The sequence below is a fragment of the Pezoporus wallicus genome, unplaced genomic scaffold (assembly GCF_028554395.1).
Source record: "Pezoporus wallicus isolate ANWC-B61680 ecotype Strahan unplaced genomic scaffold, APGP_CSIRO_Pwel_v1 contig_6428, whole genome shotgun sequence".
Classification (NCBI taxonomy): Eukaryota; Metazoa; Chordata; class Aves; order Psittaciformes; family Psittacidae; genus Pezoporus; species Pezoporus wallicus.
Genome location: NW_026639269.1, coordinates 3,607,830 through 3,633,607, shown reverse-complemented (window position 1 = coordinate 3,633,607; position 25,778 = coordinate 3,607,830). Strand labels below are relative to the sequence as shown.

The following is a 25,778-nucleotide window of genomic DNA, read 5'->3' as shown; positions in this document are numbered from 1 at the left end:
AAGATACAAACAGCAGACAGGAAAGCTCTATTACGTTAGATTTCAGTTAAGCAAAGTAGCTTTTTGACGGAGAATTCAGTCCTGCAGATCTTACTCAGATTTTATTCACTAAAAATCCATGCTGACATCAAGGAATGAAAAGGAAATATAAAATTCAGAATTTGATCTGCAGTCATTTTTATAATTTCATTAACTTCAAACAAAACACATACCTGTTCAGGACTGGATGATGTCATTCCAGACAATGTTCTGCCTATGGGCAGTGTGAAATAACCTTGACTTAGGACGAGTACTTCAATTATGGTACCATCAAAACTAATTTTGCCATGTGCAAGAAAAATACTTAGTGGAAGGTGCTTGCTTGGGACTGTCACTCACTCTTAAATCTCAGCTTAGCACCCAAGTTCATCCATTTATGGTACTCACCACTGTTTTCGTGGAGTGAGGACTAACAAATAACTTTCTGAAGGAGGAGCAATACTCTTCTTTACATAGTCTTTAATGACAGCATTACTTATCTTGTTTGCAGACCTAAGGCAAAAATGGGCTGCCCAATAGACTGTGAAGGCCTGTGGGATAGGTGTTTCAGGGAATCTATTGCTCATTTAAAAGAAAGATAGCTGTCTGTTGTTCTAAGACCAAGAATACTGCATAGCTCTTAAAAAAGCTTGAATAGCATCCACAGAACTTCTTAAAAAAAAGTTCCTGCATAGAGCTCAAAATGCTTACTGAAGGAAGCAGGTATTTTAATCTCTTTGTAAGGGAGAATTAGAAAAACAGTGTAGCTGAGTGATTTGGGAAAGGACACTCAGCAGGTTGAAGAGATTTAATAAAGTGCAATTAGCAAAGCAGGAGACAACAGTAAGAATTTGCATCAGGAAATGAAACACAGGATGTATTCAGACCTGTAATTTGTTTTGAGAACTGAACTCTCATCCATGGTGCAGGTATACAATTCTCACTTGAATTCTGCTGGACTTTACTAGGCAACTGGGTGGAGCAGCTACACTAACATGGTCATGTAGTGAGCGTACGTACGCATACAAAACTTACATTGAAAAAGCCTGTTATTGTTTTCTTTTGCATTTGTGTTACAGCTGTATTTTTTTATAGCTGCATCACCTGTTGCCATTGTAAGTTTCTTATGCTGTATATCTTTGATGAACAAGAAATACATCTCTGAACACTGATAAGGGCTGGAGAATGCTGGTAATACCTCATGTCTTTATGATAGTGCTGAGTACAATAGGACTGGATCCTAAAGTCCTAAATATTTTTAAACTTTACAGTGCTGACAATTCTAGAAATAACAGAAGTTCTATTTTCGACCACTTTAGTGATAATTTTAGACTCACAGTTGTTTGGCTTTTTTCTACTTTGGAGTCTACTTAGCCAGACTAATGGAAATAAGACACCAGGTTTTGTAATCCATATTCAACCAAAAATAACAGTAAGGATATAATTAGGCATTTAGAAAATGGGTTTGCATTTTTAATATAAAGTAATTTTTATGCCATATTCTTCATCTGGACTTAATTTGATGACTCATTCTCCTTCACAGCTCCCTCAGAAAAAATACAAAACTCAAAAATAAGCTATACAACTTCCACCTATCACGCTTCCATTTGTCTTTCATTTTGTTAATGTACTATTGTCAGGGCTGGTAATACTGTCTACCATTACGATCACCAGTACTTTCTATAAATGCAGCTGTGTCCACCTCAAATTAAATTTTCCATGACAGGAATCTGCTAAGTCCAAGGATTTTGGCCAAAATGCCAAACAGTTCAGAAAAAATACAAGATTTTGGTCATTTACAAAATAACAAAATTTCCTCTTATATCAGCAAATGTTCATGCAAGTATACGGAAGAATATGTCACAGTACACTCAAGTGCTGATTTCCTATGCATGAGAATGTAAGAACTGCCTTCCTTTGTCAAACCATAAATCTGTCCTGACCAGTGACTTTTTTCAGTCAGATGCAGAAAGAGATGCTTGAGGTGCATGGTGGAGGGGTCAGAAGAAATACGTAGAACAAGTAGAAGCTCTATGTATCTATATTAGCAAATTAAACACCAGAATAATCTATATCAGACTTGTTTTCCCAGTGCCAGTTAACTCCACTGTCTTGCCTAATGTGCTAATGTACTATCATAGACAGCTGTGGTAATGTACTATCATAGTACAGGAACAATTCTCATAAGGGTCCCAAAAATTATATTTTGATGCTTTCATGAAAATCTGTTTGTTTTGGAGAATATCGTGAGACATCCAAAATGTTGACTCTTGCCGACTCAGTAAACTTGCTCAAAGCTATACAAAATGTCTATATTCTCACTGATCAGAATCATTTTCCTCTATGTGAAGTTACTTCAGTGTACAGAAAATAATTCAGAGTACCTAAGCCAGATACTCTAAAACACTGTCTGCAGTTCTGGTGTCCTCAACATAAAAAGGACATGGAACTGTTGGAACAAGTCCAGAGAAGGGCCACGAGGATGATCAGGGGACTGGAGCACCTCCCGTATGAAGATAGGCTGAGGAAGTTGGGGCTGTTCAGCCTGGAGAAGAGAAGGCTGCGTGGAGACCTCATAGCAGCCTTCCAGTATCTGAAGGGGGCCTATAGGGATGCTGGAGAGGGACTCTTCATTAGGGACTGTAGTGATAGGACAAAGGGTAACGGGTTAAAACTTAAACAGGGGAAGTTTAGATTGGATATAAGAAGGAAATTCTTTGCTGTTAGGGCAGTGAGGCACTGGAATACGTTGCCCAGGGAGGTTGTGAATGCTCCATCCCTGGCAGTGTTCAAGACCAGGTTGGACGAGGCCTTGGGTGATATGGTTTAGTGTGAGGTGTCCCTGCCCATGGCAGGGGGTTTGGAACTAGATGATCTTAAGGTCCTTTCCAACACTAACGATTCTATGATTCTATGTACCTTCTCTCCATTGGCTGGTTAAGGAAACTAGCTAACTAATGCATTTAAAAAAAAATAAGTCCCTCCCTCTTTAGCCTAAATCTTAAAATTATTTCTCAACCCATTGTTTTTAATAGGAAGTGATTTTAATTACTTTGTCACAGGCTTCATTATGTTAATATTATCAAGAAATGAAACACAACACCAACTCAGCCTCTTCTCACAAGTTCCCATTCTCATCCATACCAGCACTCAGAAGTAATTTGCTCAGGGTGAATATAATTACTCTGCTGTATTATCTGCATGAAGAGTGTTGGTGTTCATAAAATTCAGTGCCACAAACCTCCGTTTTTATTACATTGATAAAAGCATACTCATACTACTGTGCATAGACCATGAGCCTTCATTTCGAGTAGAAGATTGCAGGTGGAGAAAAGGTATTGAAGGCAGCTCTTCATAAATTTGTAGCATTATAACAAGATGTTAAATGAGAAAGCTGAGATAAAATTACATTGCTGAAGTTATACAGTAAATTTGCCAAAAAAAAGTTCAGAAAGTTAGAAAAAAAACAACCTAGAAATGTCAGTATTTAGTTTACTCCTTTTCCTCATTTTTGCTCTGTTGTGCACATTCATTATTTTAGAGATCTTTAGAAACTTTTCTGTCATTTAGACTAACCCTGTGACACAGAGATGCTGCGTGAATCTACATAAATCATTTAAGCTAAAATATTAATGTGACAACTAATTCTGTGTTCTTCATTGAATATGTCTGCCCAACTTTGTCTTGATTTTCAGCTTTTTGGAGCCTTAGGGAAGCACTGTAGCTTTTGAACGCTGTTCAGGGAATTGAGAGTCTTCGACATCGTTTGCAATAAATCAGTGGGATCTGAAAGACTGTGCCTCAGGTTGGGACTCACAGCCCCAAGTTCTGGACCTGCCACTACCACCCTCTTTAGGAAATGCCAGCACTGAGACTTATGGTGATCTTCCAGTCTATCAGGTGAGCTGTCGTATTTGTCTATATGTTTTTATTTTATGTCAAATGTGAGATAATTCAGCTTACCTTAGTCTGAAAAGATACTATTTTAAACTAGTTCACCTTAAGTTTGTCATTGGAAGAGAGCTCATACACTAATACCTATTATGCATGATACTTTGAGACAGGATAATTTATATATAATATTTCTTTCTGTGGTAATGAAACATAATATTTAATCATCTTGCTCACAGAAGTGACATATAAATAATCAAACTATATTTGTGCAATCTGTTGAACATAGAAATAGTTTTTAAAAATGCAAATATTTGGAATCATCAACTTCCCTTGGAATGAGTTAACTCATTGAGATGTTTATGTTAAAAACAAATTTTGCAGTTTCTGGGGTTTTTGCTCTATTCTCCATTTGTTCATCTAGAAAAATCTTGGTATCTTCGTGAGCTGTTGTGAACATACACTTACTAATATAGTCCTGTAACTAAAGGCTATGTCTTCTTGTATATACTAAAGAACATCATCTAATTATATTAGAAAGTATAAATCTAATATTTCCTAAATCATCTAAGCTAAATTGGGTTGGAAGAGACCTTAAAGATCTTTAAAAACCTTAAAGAATGTATATGGGAGTTGTATTTTTCTGTAATAAGCTTAAAAGATCTTTAAAAAGATCTTTAATAATCTTCAGTAATAAGCTTTAAAGGAATTTAGAGATCTTAACATATGTGAAACCTGTATTTTCTGTAATAAGCTTTTTTATAGCAATATATCATATAATAATGCAGTTACTGCATTTGGTGATTATAAATGAGTTTGTTTCTTCAGTAAACAGCATGGGAAACAAAAGGCCATTTTCAGTTTTTGCGGATGATAGCTAGCAACACTCCAAAGTTTCAGCTAGCTGACAAAAGCATTATCAATAACTAATGCAGAATTACTCTGCAACTGCTCTGGCAGATTATGTGCAGTGGCAGCGCAAATACTTGCATCAATATTATATACACCATCCCTTCCCAGACCTCTGGTACAGCCACAGTCCTGCCTTTACTCCTTCTAACTGTACACCGGAAAGCAGACCTGAAGCTTAGTCTCCTGCACTGCAAAACAACATGAAGTCCTCTTAGAGTACTCCATTCCTTGTCATTTCATGTTCTGAAAGTGATGACATTTTTCTGCTCATGCTATTTTTCAATTTGCTTTCTGCAAATGGCAATCAAAATTTGAACTATGCCTTGCTTTAGGTGTAGATTTTTCTGTCCAAAAAGCTTCAAGAACGTGGCCAAAAGCTATTCAAAAAGTAACACATCTCTAGACTTGAGAAAATAATCAGTATAGTTTTCAAGATTCCTTCTCCTAGTCAGACCTGGAAATAAACCCTGGGTCACATTATGCGCACTCCAGTTTTAAGTAAGTAGGCTGTGAGTGAGATTATGAAATGGTTGAAAATATGTAGGGTTTTTAAGGGTTTACTTACATTATGGTTAAGTGTGTTAATGCTTTGTAACTAGTAATCTAGGGCCCTTAGAAATATTTTTCACATTATAGCACTGTGGAATAAGACTGATGCCTCTATTGTTAGTTGTGGTTTCCACATAGCAAAATTGAAGGGGGAAAATGTTTACATCACACAGAATGCTACTCATCAGAACCAAAATACCTTTACTTATATCCCAGTCTCCTAACCATTGGACTACATTTCCTAAAAAGGCTTAAAAGAGAGACTTGGAAGTAGGTGATCATTTTCATTCTTTGCCTAAAGAAAATGATTTAATGTTCATGGAAACTCAGAGGCGTGATTCCTTTTGGCTTTATAACTTCAGGTTTTAATTAGTGAAAAAGTTTTCCAGGAGGGTGGAAGACCCTGCATATCTTTCTAGAAGATGAACAGAAATCTGCAAAAGAAGAAAGGGAATTCTAATTTTTCCCCATCTTGAACAATCCAGAACTTCATACTAAAATACCGAGGTTCATTTGCTTCCATGACTTCCTTTGCATTTTCTGACTTTGTTTTTCAGCTGTATAGATATATATGTGTGCATATCCTCAATTCAGTCCTGAAAGGCAGTTTAGCCCCTTTTCAGGTATGTGTCAAAAATTAAATTGTGTACAGTTAAGGGAACACAAGGTTTGACACATATGCTTGTCCTTCAAGTTCTGTGCTCAGTGCTCTGTTGTGGAGCAAGAGGTTGAAAAGTGGGCATAAAGAAGCACAGTCCAATGCACAAGAGCTTTGCTGTAATGGAACAGGCCATTCAAGGCCTTCACTTTGAGCTCCCCATGTGCAGCATTCACCTCAAGGAACTGGGACTATGGGGTTTCCCAGAAGTGGATTTTCTGTACTTCTATAACTATCTTTGCTAATTCTCTTCTCTGGTGGCTTTGTTGTTGCATTGCTTGTTTATTAAAGAAATGAGATTTGCTTAGGAGAAGGCAATTCTGTTGATAACCATCAACATTTTCAAAAGATAAAATAGAAATTTCCATTTTTAGTTGAACAATGAAAACATACTTTTGTTTTCAGAAAGACTGCAGCTTTCACTAGCCTTAACTTAAAGTTCTCAAAAATCAAGTCATCACTGGCACACAAGATCTAGATATCCTCATCCAAAACACCTTTTTTGAACTTCTTGTCTTGCATCTTTATACAGACAATGTGGAAATTAACATAGTACAGACTTTGAGACAGCCAGCTGCTGTTTATGAAAGCCAGAGAAGTATTGAAGATGCATATATTACACTAATATTTCACTAATAGCTTGAATTGCAGCTAAAGTGAGCCTACTTTATTTTTCTAAAAGCATCCCTAATGACTGGGATATGTTGATGTACTCATGCACTACAGCAATGATCTATGAAAACAGGTAAGCAAATAAGATAAATTGTATAAGTATATGCATTTTTCTAGAGGTAGGTAGAATTAAATGTTGGAGAATATTCAGCCTGAGGCTAATAGATATAAGACACTGTGAACCATACTAGTAATGAATACATTAAGCTGTTAGTTAATCATAAGTGCTACTGGTGAGTTCTGTAGCTACACCCGTAACCGCTCTGCAGCATGTAGGTTTGGGTGACTAGGGTATCCTTATAACACTGATACAGAGATAATTGTTTAGTTAGTACTGAATCTAGCCATTAGGCTGTGTTGTGAACTCTCTTCTCTCAAATACTATTTTTAGCTTTTATTGACCTGACCAGCTGACTTCGCTCTGCATTTGTTTCCTGTCAAATGCACTTCTCCCCCTCTAAGTCTAAACTGACTGTCCAAAAAAGTTGTGGGCTCCAGACATGAAATGGAATTTTATTACTGAGGTTCACAGTGAAAATCATTGGAAGTTACATAATAATGTGAAAGGACATTTAGTTGAAAGGCTGTCAGAAGATAAAAGTGTATCAAGCTTTCCAGAGTGTTCACATTGCAACTCATGGAGTTAGATGACATTGAAAAGAGCAATTCAGTGTTTAATGCATGCACCTCTGGTGACTGTGCTTTTCCACAGCACTAGCTGTTGAAGTATCAATAACGAAGTCTGTAGCATAGAATTTAATACAGGAGTTTTCCATTAAAGGGGTTAGCTGTTGCAGTTCACAGTAACTTTCTTTCTAGCTCAGCTTAAACTGCTGAGGACACAGTACTCTGTCCTTGAGTAGGCAGGACTGCATTCATCTTACTCTTCCCACTGGAACAGAGAAGAAGTAAAGTATGAGTACATATGGAGCAATGCAAAACAAGTGAGTACCTGCAACACAGGAATGTATTATTATTGGATTTTTTTTTTTTAAATGTCAATCCATAATACATAAGAAATAAAAGCAAGTCTAACCATCCTGAAATTCTCCTAAGTGTGCAGTAGCACCATAAAAGATGCCTGTATTTACTAATAATAATAAAACTGTAGCATTACACTAATCAAATTCAACTGCATAATTTTCAGTGAAGAGGTGCTTATGAAACACAAAATGAACACCAGAATGGAAGGTTCATTGCTTCCTAATCAAAAGCAGTCAGCTTTAAACACTAGCCAGTCAGTGATAAGTTTGTCATTTCTCAGCTGGGCTCATGGAGGGAAGTTGCCAAAAAGGTTTGGCAGCCTTTAAACTTTGCAGAGCATTTTCTGCCTGTTTCTGAACGTCATGTTGATCTACAAAACTCCTGGGAGGCTGGAAGGAGAGGCAGAGTAACAGCAGTTCTATTAAAATGTATTTGCAGCAATGAATGTCAATCAGAGTTTGTGGTGTGAAAAAATGTGTAGTTCTTTAAAGGAAATTTTCACCACCCCTCAGGTCTGGTTCTTCCTTGTCTAACTGTGTCCAGCTACTTTGGGGGACTGAGGAGTGTCAGTGATTCATTGCCTGGGTGTCAGAGAAATGCAGGCATGCAATGCACCATTAAAAGCCAGAGATCAGGGTGTATGAATTAAAATGGGAGGCTCTGAATGAATACATTACTGCTATATACAATTAACAGTACAAGCCAGAAATCATTTACTTTCATAATTTAGAAGAATGGCAGCTGTCCAATGTAAATGTATTTACAGTAGTTTTACATTGCCTTCTACAGGCTTAGTACAAAAGAGACAAAAATTAATATGTACCATGGCAGTAATAGAGAAACCTGTGTTTGAACTGTTCTTTCCTTTTAATCAGCATGGGCTCTGCTAAATAGGAGAGAGAATTATGAGTAGGTGGAGAGAACCTGGGTTACTGAGGGCAAATAACTGTCAGGGGGATAACAGCAACTTGAGCAACAGAGTCTGTCCTTTGCATGACTTGGGATAAACAGTCTTCTCTGGTTTAACCCAGCATAAGCACGAGTTGCAAAGCAACCAGCCTGAAGATGCTCAATAATCTTCCCCTATGTGAAGGTCTGATTTCTTCTCCTTTGGCAATTATACCATTGTCCTGGAAGAATTCTCTAATGTTGGCTAAATTCTTCTATTTCACATCCTCAAGTGTGGGACCCTACAGAATTTTAGTAATTTTTTGTATTGGTTGAAGTCCCATTAAGCTTCTGAGGTTCTTAAATTGCTTCTTGGAGCTTTTTTATCTTGTAACTTGGGTTATAAAAGTAGCACCATAAACATTAATTGAACATCTATTGAGCAGCATGGCTGTTTGTTTTAGGTTGGTAGAGCACATAAAGCTTCATACCCTGTGGTGGAAAACAATTAGATCTGATGATGAACATGCTGTTAAATATACCATTACCAGACTTCTATCAGTTTAACTTTAGAAAATAGCAAGCAGCTGTAGCCAAAGAATACATAAGTGATAGAAAGTCATATTTTAATTGTCATGTCGTAGCCTGTTATAAATATTGTTGTTTCTAATGTATTATGCTAATGACAGTGACTAATGGCAGTCATTACCTCCATTCATTCTCATAAAAAATTTCCTCAAGAGAGAATGATCATAACTAGAATGCTGTTTAAAATTAAACTGTGTTTTTCTAAAATAGGGGACATAAAAGCCATTTAAATACCAAGAGGTTGGATAGCTAATTTATATTGGTTTGAGTATGTTTGACAACTACAGCTGTTGTTAATTGTGCCGTGAGTTGAACAGGTAGTCCTTTTAGAAATGTTTTTGGCAATCTAACATGTATATACATGTCATGTCTTCATATTGTCTCTGCAAGGTGGGATAAAAGGTGAACCTCACAGCGAGATACCTGTGACCAGAAAAAAAAGTCTGATGCACCCCCTGTAGGGCCTTAATATTAAAAACATTGAATTTCCTCATCCATTTCTTATTTCAGTTATGAATTCTGCTTACTTGACAGGTACAGAGTACTTTATTATGTGCATAAACAGAAATGCTTAAATGGATGAAGCAGCTATTTACATCTGATAGGAGCTAAGTGGGACGTTAAATTAATGCCAAACAAGTGAGTGCTCATTTTAGTTTCATTATAAATGGCTGCAGCACAGCAGTAATGTGTTGACTCTCATGTGCTGACAAGTTCTATATTTCTTACAAACTTCCCTTAGAGCTCGATGTGGAAAGACAAATTCACACTCTGCATGATGAAATTAGCAGCAGATGCATTAATAATTGAGTGAGGATCTCTGGAGACACTGTAGTTTAGCAGGAGAGTTGGTGACTGGCTGATTTTAAGTAGAGGCTTCTGTCCTATATGTATACATATGCACTTACATAAGCCCCAAGTTAAGAGACACTGCCTGAATACAGCCTCTGGTATCAAATCTGCTTCCTGCTTTTAGAAGACATTGTATCGTTACATTTAGCAGGTCCAAAGCAGACTGACAAACATTAATCTGGACAGTACGTGGCCCTCCTTCCTCTATGACTGTTCTCAAACTTACAGCCAAATTCAGTAACTCCCATCTACATTTGTCTCTAGGCAATGAGTGGAGAGACTAATGCTGTATGCAAGACTCTTGTCATAGGCTTGCACATCTGGAGTTCCTGCAGAGTTGAAACATTTTCCTGAAATGCAAAACCCAGCTTCTCTCAGAAAAGCGTTATATACTATACTGCCATCTTTATTTCCATCCCAGTAAGCAAAGTTGATGTCCTTTGACTGAACCATATGCATTGCAGATTCTCACATTTGGGAAAGGATGGAACTTGTGTCTTTTGAGCAGTAGCAAAATAAACAAGAGGATTGACAGAAAAAAAAAAAAAATCTGCTTTTTAAAGATACCACCAAGGCCACAACGCCATTCCTAATACTTACATTGTGATCATTCCTCACACGAAGTAGTATGGTTAGAAGACATTGATAAAACAGTGTGACTTCTCATATGCAGCAGTTCTGGGGTACTGGGGTTTTTACTGGAGTATTTACTGGGTCAAATTCTCATGGGTTTAAAATCAACATTTCATTGCGCTGGTGCCAAGAGAGTGATTAAATTACTTGAATAGCAATTCAAATAATCTGAGAATTTGTCCCAGTTAGAAGAGTAGCAAAATTTAGCACACTATTACTAGATTAGCTCCACATAGTTGTCAGCTCTGCTAACTGTGCTTGCAGAAATCAGTCACTGGCTTATTGCACAGGTTGAAATGACCTCTGTGTTTTGTTTTCCTCCAGTTACAGGTTATTTTATAAATCTCAGGGTCTGGAAGACAGAAAAAAATAACTTCAAAATATCTATCACTGTGTCTTGTGGAGTTTCATCAGCTAAATGAAAGCTAATTCTAATCTTAGGGGTTTTTAATATATTGCAGTATTTTGAAAAAGCTATAATATATGATTTAATAAAGTTGTACTGTCTTTAAAACAATACTCATTGAGATAACTATGAAGTTCAATTCCTTCTTTTTAGATATGCGACTCTATTCAATAACAGTTGATATGTTATTTATTCAGTAAGAGTTCAGTATCACTGTTGTCTTAATCAAAATATTGTATTTGAGATCCTTTTAGCATAAGAAACATTTGAACAGTTTTTGTTATCACTTGAAATAGGAAATAAATCCCAGCAATTCATATTGGTATAATGAAGTAATGTCTCGATCTGCGAGCCACCCTGAAATACCCTGCAAGTGACTCAGCTGAAGAAAGCAGATGTTAGAGACAAAAGAATATCAGATGAAGGAGTAAGCATGCTAAAAATACCCTTTTTTCAGCACCACATCTTTTGAGGTGCTTGAAACAAAAATGTGCAAATTAAATTTGACTTACATATACATTTTTGGTGGACAGAGGTAACATTTCAGAATAATATTCTTATAGAATCGTAGAATAGTTAGGGCTGGAAAGGACCTTAAGATCATCTAGTTCCAACCCCCCTGCCATGGGCAGGGACACCTCACACTAAACCATGTCACCCAAGGCTTTGTCCAACCTGGCCTTGAACATCACCAGGGATGGAGCATTCACAGCTTCTCTGGGCAACCCATTCCAGTGCCTCACCACCCTTACAGTAAAGAACTTCTTCCTTACTTCCAATCTAAACTTTCCCTGTTTAAGTTTAAACCCGTTACCCCTTGTCCTATCACTACAGTCCCTAATGAAGAGTCCCTCTCCAGCATCCTTGTAGGCCTCCTTCAGATACTGGAAGGCTGCTATGAGGTCTCCACGCGTCCTTCTCTTCTCCAGGCTGAACAGCCCCAACTTTCTCAGCCTGTCTTCATACGGGAGGTGCTCCAGTTCCCTGATCATCCTCGTGGCCCTTCTCTGGACTTGTTCCAACAGTTCCATGTCCTTTTTATGTTGAGCACACCAGAACTGTACACAATACTCCAAGTGAGGTCTCACAAGAGCAGAGTAAAGGGGCAGGATCACCTCCTTCTCCCTGCTGGTCACGCTTCTTTTGATGCAGCCCAGGATATGGTTGGCTTTCTGGACTGCAAGCACACATTGAAGCCGGCTCATGTTCATTTTCTCATCAACCAACACCCCCAAGTCCTTCCCCACAGGGCTGCTCTGAATCTCTTCTCTGCCCAACCTGTAGCTGTGCCTAGGATTGCTCCAACCCAGGTGTAGGACCTTGCACTTGTCATGGTTAAACTTCATAAGGTTGGCATCAGCCCACCTCACAAGCGTGTCAAGGTCCCTCTGGATGGCATTCCTTCCCTCCAGCGTAGCAGCCGAACCGCACAGCTTGGTGTCATGGGCAAACTTGCTGAGGGCGCACTCAATCCCACTGTCCATGTCACTGACAAAGATGTTGAACAAGACCGGTCCCAACACCGATCCCTGAGGGACACCACTCGTCACTGGTCTCCAGCCGGACATTGAGCCATTGACCACAACTCTGCATGCCGCCATACAGTCATCAAATTCTTCATTTGATTCATACATGTATAACACACTTCATTTCTGTTTAAAAAAAAATGTTACCATCATCTCAGTTTTTAATGAAAAAAATAAATAAACAAGGTTATGTACTTCTGGATGAGAAGGATATACTTGAGTAACGTGAACCAAAGGAGAATATTGAAACTGCATTGATGGGAATGGGGAAGTGAAGTTAGCTATGTCGTTAACTATGGCTTTATGCTTCACATCTCTGTACAGTGAGTTTGATCCTCTTAACAGCTTCCCATTCATTCTGTTATTGCTGTGGAATAGGATTCTAAGTCTTCTCCAGGTTAGTCATGAATATTATGCAATCCAATAACTTGTCTTTTGTTAGCATATACAGGGCATAACAGAGGTGCCCCTGTTTATACTTAATATGTGAAGTAATCACCAAATTTCACAGATCCAGGCAGTTATCACTCCTGTAGAAGCAAAGAGATATTTCTAGAGTATGAATAAAGCAGTGGGTTTTATCCAGTTTTTTTGCAGGTCCTTGGATGTTCAAAACAGCAAAGCAAATTAAAAGAGCCCCTTCTCTTTTGCTGTCATGGTAATTTTGCACTTGAACATATAAGGATTTGTTAATATAAAAGCTATTTAGTAAGATATGGAGTGATTTTCTTACAGCACTGTCTTCAAAAGTAGCAATAAATGTTGCATATCAAATTACAACTTTCCTTGAAATGTGGCTTTGTTAAAAAAAAAAAAAAAAAAAAGACATCTTGAACACCAGATTTTTCTTTGGTGACTTTAATGAGTGGTAATCCACTTAAAAGTAAAAAGATAATTTTCTAATTGCCAGCCCACTAAGCTCAGAGTGAAGATCAAGTGGCTACATTTTGGTTTTAGGCCTCATCACTAATATTGATACTTCTGCAGGCCGGAATGTTTTTTTGTTACCTTGTAAGTTCAGAACCTCCTCATCTTCATACTTTTTCTCAGTTGCCCCTTTCTCTTATTATGTCTCTCCTGAGTTGTTGCCCAGGTATTGTTTAGATGCACCATTGGAACAAGTTGGCAAATCTGTTGGTACTCCATTTATGTATCTGTACTTCATACAAATTTTCAGAAGAATAAATTGTACCTGTACATGAAATCAGGGGGGAAAAAAACCAACCACCTTCTTTTACACTTTTTTCTGATCTTGAACACAGCTGTGGAGAAACTGGTAAATGCTGCATCCTCCATAAGCACTCTGCTGAGCACGAGCTCTAGGAATAGCCAACACAGCTGTAGCAGAGCAAGTTGTTACAGCAGCAAATTATTGCTGCTAGGAACTGGACAGAATATCACTTCTTTCCTTGGGAGCTCTTGAGCTGGCAGGGCTAAAAATTCAACATAATCCCAACAGAATGTATTTGATTTCTTTCTAGCTTTCCCTAAGAAGAGCAAGGGCAAGTGTTTCCATATATTCTCTGTAAACCTTCTTTGAATTTGACAAAGCCAATGGGATGCCAAGTACATGGAGTGATCCAAGCTTTTGTATGAAATGATAACCCATCATTCATCTCAGCATCACCTCGTTCTTATCAGTTCATCTCAGTTCATCTTGTTCTGCTGCTGCTATTTGAGAAAATAGGACCTATTTTTCAAATATCCCATGTGAGAAGGGCACCCTCTTCTGATCACAGAAAAAGTGTGTATATTTACCAGCTTCTTCTATCATGGTCTTCATGAGTTCTCTAACATGTCTTAATCCAACTAGTGTTGTCACCTTTCTTGCTTCCCTTCTGTCTTATTGATAGTGCATAAGATGTCTGCTGGCTTTGTAATTAAAATGTCTGGTTTGAACTTCACTTTGCAGATGTGTCTAAAATTGGGCAATAACTTAACACATGCAGTTCCAAAGTCTTCGGTATTGCACAGTGGACCAGTCATTAAAGAAGCAGACTTTTTTCTTCAAGATCTCATTTAGGAGCTGACTTCCCCACTGCTAGAACAGTAAACCCAGTGTTGTCTTTCAGATACTCCTCTGAAGTATCTGAAGTGTAACAGTCCTTCAGCTGCAGTTCCCTGTCCTTTTTGTTACCCTTTCTTTGCTAATCACTGCTCCTGTGGAGTTAATAGGAGATTTGCATATAGATATATTAAAGCAATTTTGGTGATGGTAGGCTTTTGCAACTTAAAAATGACAGTCTTCATGGGGAATAGAATGAATATCATGGTGTGAATAGATAGGGGTTACAATCGTTATCCAAGCTGCAGGTACATTCTGCATACTTTCATCCTCTTGGAAAGTAGTATTCAGTACACGACTCCGCAGATGTATTTGTGTGCTCTGAGTGTCTCACTTAATGTACTTCTACACTTGACATTTTAAGAAATAAAACTTTATTTTCAACATACATGGTGCAATAAAGGACTTTCAAAGGATAATTACAAGTTCAAAGACTTTAGTTAGGACAGCAATTCCTGAATAAAAGCAACTGGATCTCTTTAGTTATTCCCTAGTTAAATGCACTAAGAAAGTGAAGTGTTAGAATGGCAGAAATCTCAGGATGGAAGTGAAAGATGGAAACACAGAGTCAGAGCAGATGGAAGGCTTTTTTTCTCTGAAAAATAAAAAGTTATGAATCTCAGATGTTACCTAGCACAGCCAACTGAAGTTCAGGCAAGGGATAAGGGATATTGTGTGGATTTTAGCAGTACTTTCATAGAAACTACCCATAAAGGCGTCGAATTATCAGTTTCAAAATCAGGAGACAATGTAGACTGAAAAGGGTGACTTGAAGCAGCTCCTGAAAACTCCTGTGCCCAGACATAAGCAGAAAGGCAGTTGTTAACAGACAGGGTTTCCTTGTCAGGGTAACAGGTTTTCTACTCTCTATAGCTTTAACATCATGCCTACATGAAGTTAAAGCCTTCAAACTGAACCTAGCTTTTGGCTGGTTTGTTTCTTTTTAAGCAATGGTCAAGTAAGTGCTGGTAATACATGCATCATTTTCCAGAATATATAAACAGGCAACAAATTATTAGTGTTTGTGTAAGTAAGAAATAACCCAAGCAGTAATCATACTCTGATAAGGACGAAAAGTTAAAACCATCAGCATGAACCACCCCCATCTTTCAGCAAAAGGTGCAGAGGTTAAATCCTGTGTGTGTTGTGAGTGCTCTGTAGCTTTCTGTTCCACTTCAGCATAGCGGATTTGGCGAAATAAGCAATCAACACTGATGCGCCAAGAAAGAGGTGACCTGTTGGATAGTCAATGCTGAAATCTGAGCTGGGTGAAAATTTAGTAATACCAGACCCTTCTTACAGTGACCCAGTAGCAATGGGTTCTTCAGGAGGAGTAACTGTGCCAACAAAGTTCCTCCCCAGTCTCAGGAATTTGATGATTCATTTTTGCATTAAAGCATAAGCATTTACATTTCGTTTTTTTTTTAAATAAAATGCCACATTGCTTTAGAATTTTTCTCTATGTTAAATGTACAGGAGAGTTTGATAACAGGTTTGCTCTAGAAGATTGAAGTGGGGTTTGGTTTGTTCATTCTTTTTTGGGAGGTAATAAGCAGAATTATGGCTGTTCCCATTACCCATAAATACCTATTTATGATGTATATTAGAAGACTTTTAGTTCACTGCTTAGCGGTAATTTGGCTTAGTGATATGTTCAAGTTCATTTCACATTTAAAAAAAAAAATGTTTTTCTCTGAACTCTTCTAGTTTTGCATGATCTAAATTAAATGACGAGTAAGACTTTCATCAATAGGGAGCACTGACAGTTTAGCTATTAGGATTTTTCAAGCATTTTAGATGCCAATTCAAGCACACTTTGGGGCTATAAAATGATGTTTTAATTGCACTTAATATTCAACTATTTGCTGTTTCTTGTCCATTTGTTATGCAGTGAGCAGCTGTTTCTGTTGGCATGGACACAATGACTTTCTATATATTTTCCATGAATCCAATGAATTTAAAATCAAAGAAGATATATTAGTATCCAGATTTCTGAAATACATGAATCTCCATTTTGTCAAAATGCATGTTGACATACACTGTGTTTCTCAGTTGCCAACTTTAACGTCATCTCTGAAATTTCTCAGATCTATCCTATTTATATTTTTATGTGCTTCCTATTTTGACATTTCACTTTTAGCCATAATCTAATATTTTAATGAAAGTGTATTCATCATCAGTTTTCATAAGGTGGTGCAATATTAGTCTTATATTCCTATTGCTTAGAATCATAGAATCATAGAATAGTTAGGGTTGGAAAGGACCTTAAGATCATCGAGTTCCAACCCCCCTGCCATTGGCAGGGACACCTCACACTAAACCATGCCACCCAAGGCTCTGTCCAACTTGGCCTTGAACACCACCAGGGATGGAGCATTCAAAACTTCCCTGGGCAACCCATTCCAGTGCCTCACCACCCTAAAAGGAAAGAACTTCTTCCTTACTTCCAATCTAAACTTCCCCTTTGTGGTGGTTTAAACCCAGCCAGACAGCTTGTTCACTCACTTGCCCCCCCCCCTTCTTTCCCTCCCCCTACTCTCAGAGGTACAGAGAGGAGAATTGAAAAGAATGCAACTCCCACGGGTTGAGATAAGAACAGTTTTAGTAACTAAGATATAACACAAATCACTACTGCTACCACCAATAATAATAATGATAAAGGAAATAACAAGGGAAGAGGATACATCACCTCACCACCAGCCAACCGATAACTCGCCCCCCCCCCCCCCCCCCCCCCCAGCCTGACCAAGCACCAACTGATGCCTCCTCCAACCCTGCAGTCCCAGCCCTTCTGGGTAACTCCCAGTTACATCCTGGGCATGACGTGCTGTGGTATGGAATACCTCTTTGGTCAGTTTGGGTCAGGTGTCCTGTCTCTGCTTCCTCCCGGCTTCCCCTCCTCCCTGGCAGAGCATGAGGCTCACAAAGTCCTTGGCCAAACCAAAACATCATTGTTATCATCTCTGTTTCCAGGCCAAAAGTCAAAAACACAGCACTGCACCAGCTACCAACAAGGAGAAAAATGACTGCTACTGCTGAACCCAGGACACCCTGTTTAAATTTTAACCCATTACCCCTTATCCTATCACTATACTGCCTAATGAAGAGTCCCTCTCCAGCATCCTTGTAGGCCCCCTTCAGATACTGGAAGGCTGCTATGAGGTCTCCACGCAGCCTTCTCTTCTCCAGGATGAACAGCCCCAACTTTCTCAGCCTGTCTTCATACGGGAGGTGCTCCAGTCCCCTGATCATCCTCGTGGCCCTTCTCTGGACTTGTTCCAACAGTTCCATGTCCTTTTTATCTTGAGGACACCAGAACTGCACACAGTACTCCAAGTGAGGTCTCACAAGAGCAGAGTAAAGGGGCAGGATCACCTCCTTCTCCCTGCTGGTCACGCTTCTTTTGATGCAGCCCAGTATATGGTTGGCTTTCTGGGCTGCGAGCACGCACCGCCAGCTCATGCTCATTTTCTCATCAGCTTGTTAATAGAATCTCATCCAGCTTGTTATCCTCTCACAGTTGATCTTTGTCCAGAGAGATTTTTCAGGTGTGATAATAATGACATAGTACAAAGTGCAAGATTTTTTGTAATGACTGTTTGTTTAATTGGTAGTTGAGTGGAAAGCATTTATACTACTTATGTACTGTAAGCTTTGTCTGTGAGATCAGAAAGAATTATATCTCTACACAGCACTACAGAACAGCATACAGTGACTCTGAGATTTCTGCAGCCTTTTCTAATGTGTTATATAATGCCAGCACTAGAAAAAAATCCTGAATTAGATAGAAAAATGTTATCTGTGTCTCTTGTTCTCATGTTCCAGGTCTTTTTCTCAGAATTTCTACTCTCTCTGTACACCAGGATTTTTTTCTGTAATATTCTAATATGTTTAGTATTCTCATAATACATTTTTTAGTAGAAAACAGTTCTTTTATAAATATTTCTGAACTGTAGACAATAATTCATCTCATCCCACTATCTGCAGATTCAGAGTGAGCTAAGTGTAAAACTACTGAGGCAAATAATTCACTTAAAGCATGTAACATATGTGCTTCAGCAGTACACATACATCACTAGAATACTGCATATGCTTGTCCTGTCAACAAAAGGGCAGGTATTCCCATCACGTGGAAATTGGTTGGCACAGCCAGTTCTGTGTGGGAATCTGGAAAATGGACAACAAATGATTCTGTCAATGACAAAATGAGAAGAAAGGGCAACACAAGAATAAACAATAAGGCATTTAGGCATACACTTTAAAAGATTTGAATGATTGTGATCCAACCAAAGGACAGTTAAGAGTGATAAATGTAATAACTCTGAAAAATAAATGAGAAGTCATGTAAGCTTTTCACTGAAACCACAAAAGGTTGACTTACCATAAGCTATAAAAGATGTCATTAAATCGTCAGCTGTTAATAAGAATCACCTGTTGTGGTTTCTGAGATGCTCCTTTCTCTCCCTGTACCCTTGAGTACTATGTACAACTCCAAGAATTGATACCTGTAACGAAGTTTCAGTGTCAAACTGACAAAGGAAGTAAAAAACAAAAGAAGTCATATCTTACTACAGTAACAAGAAATCCCGTTCACCTCAGCAGGTCCGATCATAGGTGTATAGGTTCAAAGATCTGTCTCTAAAAATTATGCTGTGCTAACAGTACAGAAGACAGTTTAATAAAAGGGCTACATCAAGTCAGTTCAGTGGCTTTCTGTTCAGTGTAGTCTGTGTACCAGTAGAAATCTCCATGATTTACATGGAGATTTACTTTAATTCCATTAAAGTAGCACACCACCTCCAAATATTTATAGAGATCAAGCAGACTCACTTCAGGATGATCCCTTCGTACGAACAAGAGGTACCATTTCCAAAATGTAAACAATTGGCATCTGCTGAACCATAATCCCTAAATCAGAAACACAAATGTTTGGATTAACAAAAAGTGGAAAGCCTCATTCTTTGTTGTTGCCCTCCCAATACGATGGGTTTTTTTCACTTTCAGTGTTATGTGCATGACTAGCATTCTTTATCCAGGACTGGAAATGCAGTGGCTTTTTTGCCATAGTGACCAAAAAGGACAACGGTCATCAAATTCAAGCCAATCCAAACTGTAACTGACTTGAGGAGATTCGAAATCAAGCCTTCAATTAAGTGCTGCACATACGATGCAGTATGAAACAAATGAGATTTGATATTCTTAATCAGAGAAATATAAAAGGATATTTATTTTACCTGTTTAAAAGAGTAGGTGAATTTAATACAGAAAAAAAGTTGAGGAAATACAAAACAGAGTTTATGTATAATGTCATTGAAATCGATATGTGTTTTATATACCGAAAGTTTTAGCATTCCACTGCACCAGAGACATGTTAAGTTTTTTAGCACAGACCCTGAACTGCTGTCTGTTATATTTGCAGTGCATATATCCATATATATGGATACAGAATGCAGATATACAAAATAATCCATTGTATAGTCTGATGCTATAACAATGAGCAAACTGCTTAAACTCTAATTTTGAGGGAATGAAATTTGAAAGTCTTCTCCAGAGTACCTAATTTTTGGACAATGTTTTTTCTTGAAGAGATTAAATACAGAGCTAGTGGAGAGCACTGAGAACTTTGAGAAGGGTGAGGAAAGTACTCTCTGGGCTGCAGGTATTGTTGCTTGAGGCACAAGCAGTGATCTTGGAAGTCCTGCCCATTCTGTTCTGTACTGTGGGTTTTGGGCCATAATAATCCCAGTAGGACAATCAATAGCAAAGCATTTGCTGGGGTTTTGGGGCCTCCAATCTTCCTCTTCCAAAGCCATGCTCCAGGCATTGCTCCCAGCCGCCCTGCCAGAGGCTCTAAAAATTGTTGGATCTACTCCAGCTGCATAGCAGGAGGACAAGATACCGAGTGCTCCAGGTCCACCTGCCTAGTTTTACTAGGGTTTCTTGCAGCCTGTGCTTCTAAAAGCAATGGATTGGTAACTGCAAATTGAAGTCAGCTGTGATGTCTCTGAACCAGTAGCCCTTTGGAGCCTTTTGAGGTGGTCATTGGGTGTTGGCTTTGGTAAGATGATAGGGAAGCGGTCATATTTCCACAGGTTTCTGCCTAGTTTTACACATGTTCATCACAGGTACTCAGTGTGCACTCAATTTTTTTTATTCCACAGATCTATTTGGCAGGGAAATAACGCTTAGGTAAGTTTCAGGGAAGACTGGGATTGTCCATATATAAAAATTAATGTTTTGAAAATTCTACAGAACAATGCAAAATCAGTAAAATATCCCTAAGTACAATTTTAATTGTCTTAATAAGTACTTTTCACGCTCTGTTTTCATTTTCCATTAATTTCTGGACACATTAGATTTCACTTTATGCTGTAAGAAGAAATGAAGTTTTTCAAATTTGTTGTTAGGTTATATATTAAATTTTAGGACTTTGCATTAGAATTCCCTTATGACTTCAAAATTATCAAAATAATTACTTTTGTCTGTGCAAATACAGAGAGTTTGCTTTCATTTCTGCTTTGTCATAAAAATTCAAAAATTCTAGGCAGTATAAAAAAAGTGTTCCCTGAATCCTAGTGTCAACATTCACCTACTTCCCTTTCTAAAATAGACTGTACTTTTACCAGACATCCGTTTAACCCCAGGCAAAAGGAAACTAGCTCTTGCTATGCTAAATTATAAGCTGTGTAAATTTCAGTTGTTGGGGATCTATTCTGTGCCTCCAATGGGAGAAAAAGTTATTTCCAGTGGTTATGACTTTTCGAAAGAAGGGAAGGGGAAGGGGAGAGGATAGGGAAAAGAAAAAAAGAAAAGAGGAAAGATTAGAGGAAAGGAAAGGGAAAAGAAAAAAGAAAATATTAGAGAAAAGAAAAAAAAAAGAGAAGGCAGAAGAAAATAAAAAAAAAAAAGACAAATCCTAATGTTACAACCCATTGACAAATTAGTGTTCTTGGATTAGTCTTACTGGTTAAATATTTGGGAGCACACAAAAATGTTTCATAAACACAGTGAGAGCACTTTTAATGTAAAACCTCTGTCCTTTCTTTCAGATCCTAGTAAGAAAACTGAGTTTTCTACCTAAATTACATTCTTCTAACTAAAAGCCAGAATGTCCTGCCTCTAGTTAACACTGCCAAAACACCATATCTCAACTATTCTTGCTTGTTTAAGTAGACTTCATTACTTCTTCTGTCTAGTTTTGAATGGTATTTCTGCTTTTGTTATTCTCTAGGCTCTTTTTCACAGTCCCCTGGAAACAAAACATAAAATCAATGATGCTGAATTTTATGTAGGCTTAATATTAGGCAAAAAATGAAAGTGCCTAGTCCTGCTGTCTATAGGATGCATTTGTGTAGTTCTCCACATAGCACTAAAGTAGGGTGACAGCAGTGACGTTTTAAGAGGAAGAGCCATATGGTTCCATTTTAAGGGCAGTTGGTTTTGTAACAGTTCAGAATAAAATGTTCATGACCCTTAAACAGATTCAGATTACCCATGTAGGTGGGCAAAGTAGCCATCCACAGTGCTGTGGAGTTCCAGTCTTTTCCATGTACTGCCCTGTTGGGAAAGCATGCCAAGAACTGTGATTTATCAAGAAAGAGGAGAAATGTTTCCTCCAGGGAATCTATAGATTCAGCAGGCAGTTGTCATGGTTTGCATGGTTACTTGAGGTCAGAATACAGTAATTAGTTCATACCTCTAGTCTTTAGTGCCTCCAATAAGAATGCCTTTGAAAGCATCCCCAGACAGAACAGAACAGTCTGTGGTGATATGCCATACTGCTAATTCAAATATGTAGACACTAGAAAAGGTTGTAAATTCACATTTAGGCCACTATATATCTGTGTGCATGTGCCTAGCTACCCACATGTGCATCCATATGAATACTAGACATCTGAAAGAATCTTAAATTACTTGCTTTGGCTCTTCTCCTTTCTTTTGATACTGAGCCTTCTATATGAATTGAAAGTGAGAAAATAGTTAATACAGTATCATTGTAAACCCTTCCTGATTGATGACTTGCCTTCTCCCAAGACCCGGCATCACAGCACAAACCAACTGGTATAACCTGCAGCTAAAACGACATCTTGGAATTCTGCTTCTTTTGTAGGGAAATGTATTTTTCAGTAATACGAATGTTCAGACTCAGGAAAAAAATGTATCTAAGGAAGTGTGTTATAAACAGAATCTTAAGCTATTGCTCTGCTTGATTACACTGATCTGTTTTCCTGAGAATCAAGTGTTATCATCTGTCATTGCATCCCCGTGTTCATTTCTTAATACTTGTGAGTGTGATACAAACCACTAAAAGAAATTCATTGCCCATACTAGACAGTTTCCTCTGTTACACGAACATACTTTTCCTATTGTGTCATTTGGTTTGATAAGTGCTAATACAAAGGTTCTTACCTAGTGCTTTTAAAACGCTTACTAATCTACAGAGACAGAAAAAGCAAACAGCAGTTAACAAATTGCTTTGACAGTGCGCTCCCTCGGGAGGCATTCATAACATTGTCACCAATGTTATTATTTCTCAGGAGCACCATTAACAGTCACACCACCAAATGTGTATGTAATTCTGTAACATCAGTCCCAGTGCTGGGCAGCTTTCCCGATCAGAGGTTAACTAGGAGCAAAACCACATCACTATTGAAAAGAAAGTGGAAACAAGCCTAAAGTGTTAAACACACAGTTTAAAGTCCCATTAATACAGTCATTTACAGGTAGCAGAACTGAACTGTGAACACAAGTGAGCAGTATATTGACTTTTTAAAAATTGTATGCAAAGGGACAGGTTGTATTTTAATTTCAGTTTTGATTAATAGTTTTTGTTCTAGTCTGTTTTAGTCCTGTTAGCCAGAAAAATAATAATTTTGAGAAGAACAGTGTGTCGATATAGATAATAAGTTCTCTATGAACTACTGAACTATTTGAAGACAGATATAATTGGTGTAAGAGTAAACAGGTAAATAGTAGTCAGAAATTGTCACAGAATTATTTGTTCACAACATTTGTGAAACTTTGACTGGAAACCCCTGTGCCATTATGGTTTGTTGAAAATCAAAAACATATACAGAAAATAGTTCTGAAGTAAACAAAATTTAGAGAAAATGTACCAATAGCAAAACACAAAAGATACTCTATGTGTTAATTCAGTCAAGACTAAGAAGTAGCTTGACTTCAGGATTTCTGACAATTCAGAGCTCTCTGATATAGGAGAAAGAAATGTATAGTTAGCTGGAGCCAAGAATACCATCGTGTCCCCCCTACACCAAATTAACAATGGGATCTTTTAACCACTGGAGTAATCTGTGTCCTTCTGAAAGATATGCTGCATCTCAGAAGCTACAAAGGCTGATAATTTTGGGACAACACAGGAGTCTAGACTAGACAATAATGTACAATTTCCTCTGCCCTTAATATCTATTTATGAATTTAAGAATCTGCAATTCAACAAAGATGAATGAGGTTAACAGAATCTGGCCTTCAGTCATATATATTTTATCATTTAATTACATTTCCATTTGAGGATTATAATTCAGTTCTCTTATGACTTTATCTCTGAAATTTTTCTACAGATCACAGAAATAGTCTTTCTTATTCTAGTAATTAAACTTTGAACCAAATAGAAGTTCTTCAGCTTGAGACTCTGGATTGTCATGAGAAACATCATTTTAGCTTGTTACGTGGGAACACAGTAATGATACAGCACAAAAAGCATTAGTGTCTGTTTTAGCCCCTGAGCTATGCAAATGTGTGGTTCTGTTTTGATCATGCTTGATATGCCATGTCTTGACTAGGTTTTATTCCATTCTGTTTTTACAGGTTAGTAAGAGTTTAATCAAGAAAAAAAAAAAAAAGTGTCTAATGAACAGCAATTTGAAGCACAGCATTTGGAAAGGTCAGAATGGTACATTACATCCTTATTATCCAAAAGAACAGATGACTTTAATATCCTGGCAGCATTTTCCTGTGAAGAAGATATTAAACAAGAACTGAAAATGGCACAAGGTTGCCTCTTACTTTCTTCTGACAAAGACTGCAACAAGATGATTAAACGGTACAGAATAAATCTCTTTCTAATGTTCAGTTGTAGATCCTGCCTACATTTCAAAAACCTAAGCTAACCAGAGTGCCAAAACACATGCTATTTGTTTCAGGTCCCTTAGAACTCATTTTACTGCTTATAAGACCCAGTTTCCATTAATATTTTCTGGTCTTAAAGATGGAAAGGCATATTAATTAAAGGTACACAATGCAACGAGTTTTGTCAAATGCTTGTGTTGAATTACAACAAAATAAGCACTACAACAGCACTGCTTAAAATATAGGGGTTTCAGCTTCTGTTTGAAAAGACCTAACAACAGAGATAATGTATTCCAACATGCAATGCACTGCATGTGTCCTGTTTTGGAGAGTCCTTGAAGGTATGGAACTGTTTGGAAGCAAAGGAACTTTTAGTGTATATCTTGTTAACAATTTCATTAATGTAAGGAGCTGTCACATTCCTTAAACCATTATCTGTATGAAGACTCTTACTTTATAGGTCTAAGGAGAGCAAAAAATCTTCTGGAGCTTGATGTTGTATTTTAATGTTAAAACACACTATCAGGGTTCTCATGTTAAATCTTCTTATGACAAATGAACAAATGCTATGCTTAAAAATCAAAAAATTAGTATATAGCCTACACCTGTATTAGTTAGTAGTCATCATTCCACATGAGATATGAGGTCTGCCATTACATAAGAATGTAACAAGTTCAATATTAAAGATATTCATAATTATTAAAGAAAACACTTTACATTATTCCAGAAGATCAGAAGATATCTGTTTTGAAGTATTGCTGGCTGAAGTAGACCTACGTGGATTTGCACAAGCTCACAAGTAGAAATCATATGGAACCTTTTTTTTCCACACCACCCAGGGAATACATTTGAAAAGAAATTTCTCCATGGTACATTACATGCAGCATCTTGCTGAGAAAAATCATTCTGCTTCAGTCAAGAGAGATAAAATGAACATTTCCAATATATGTTTTCAGTGCCTCGAATATATATGTGTGTGTGTCTGTGTGTATATGTGCATGCACTGTTGTCTTTTTCTGCACCTTAGGTGATTTTATTTTCCACTGGAGA

General features: G+C 37.7%; 1 protein-coding gene across 3 annotated transcripts in view; it reads left to right on the top strand.

Moving 5' to 3' along the window:
- The window catches only part of KHDRBS2 (KH RNA binding domain containing, signal transduction associated 2), a 356,153-nt gene extending 330,910 nt beyond the window's left edge, over positions 1 to 25,243 (top strand). Inside the window, exons 11-13 of one of the 3 annotated variants that reach the window (XR_008972741.1) lie at positions 3,714 to 3,918; positions 9,695 to 9,799; positions 24,468 to 25,243. The gene's annotated coding sequence lies outside the window, so the exon portion shown is untranslated. Of the gene's footprint in view, positions 1 to 3,713; positions 3,919 to 6,560; positions 7,044 to 9,694; positions 10,152 to 24,467 lie in introns of those variants that run through there. The other 2 variants (XR_008972740.1, XR_008972739.1) reach the window with 2 other exon arrangements.
- The last annotated feature ends 535 nt before the right edge of the window (positions 25,244 to 25,778 follow it).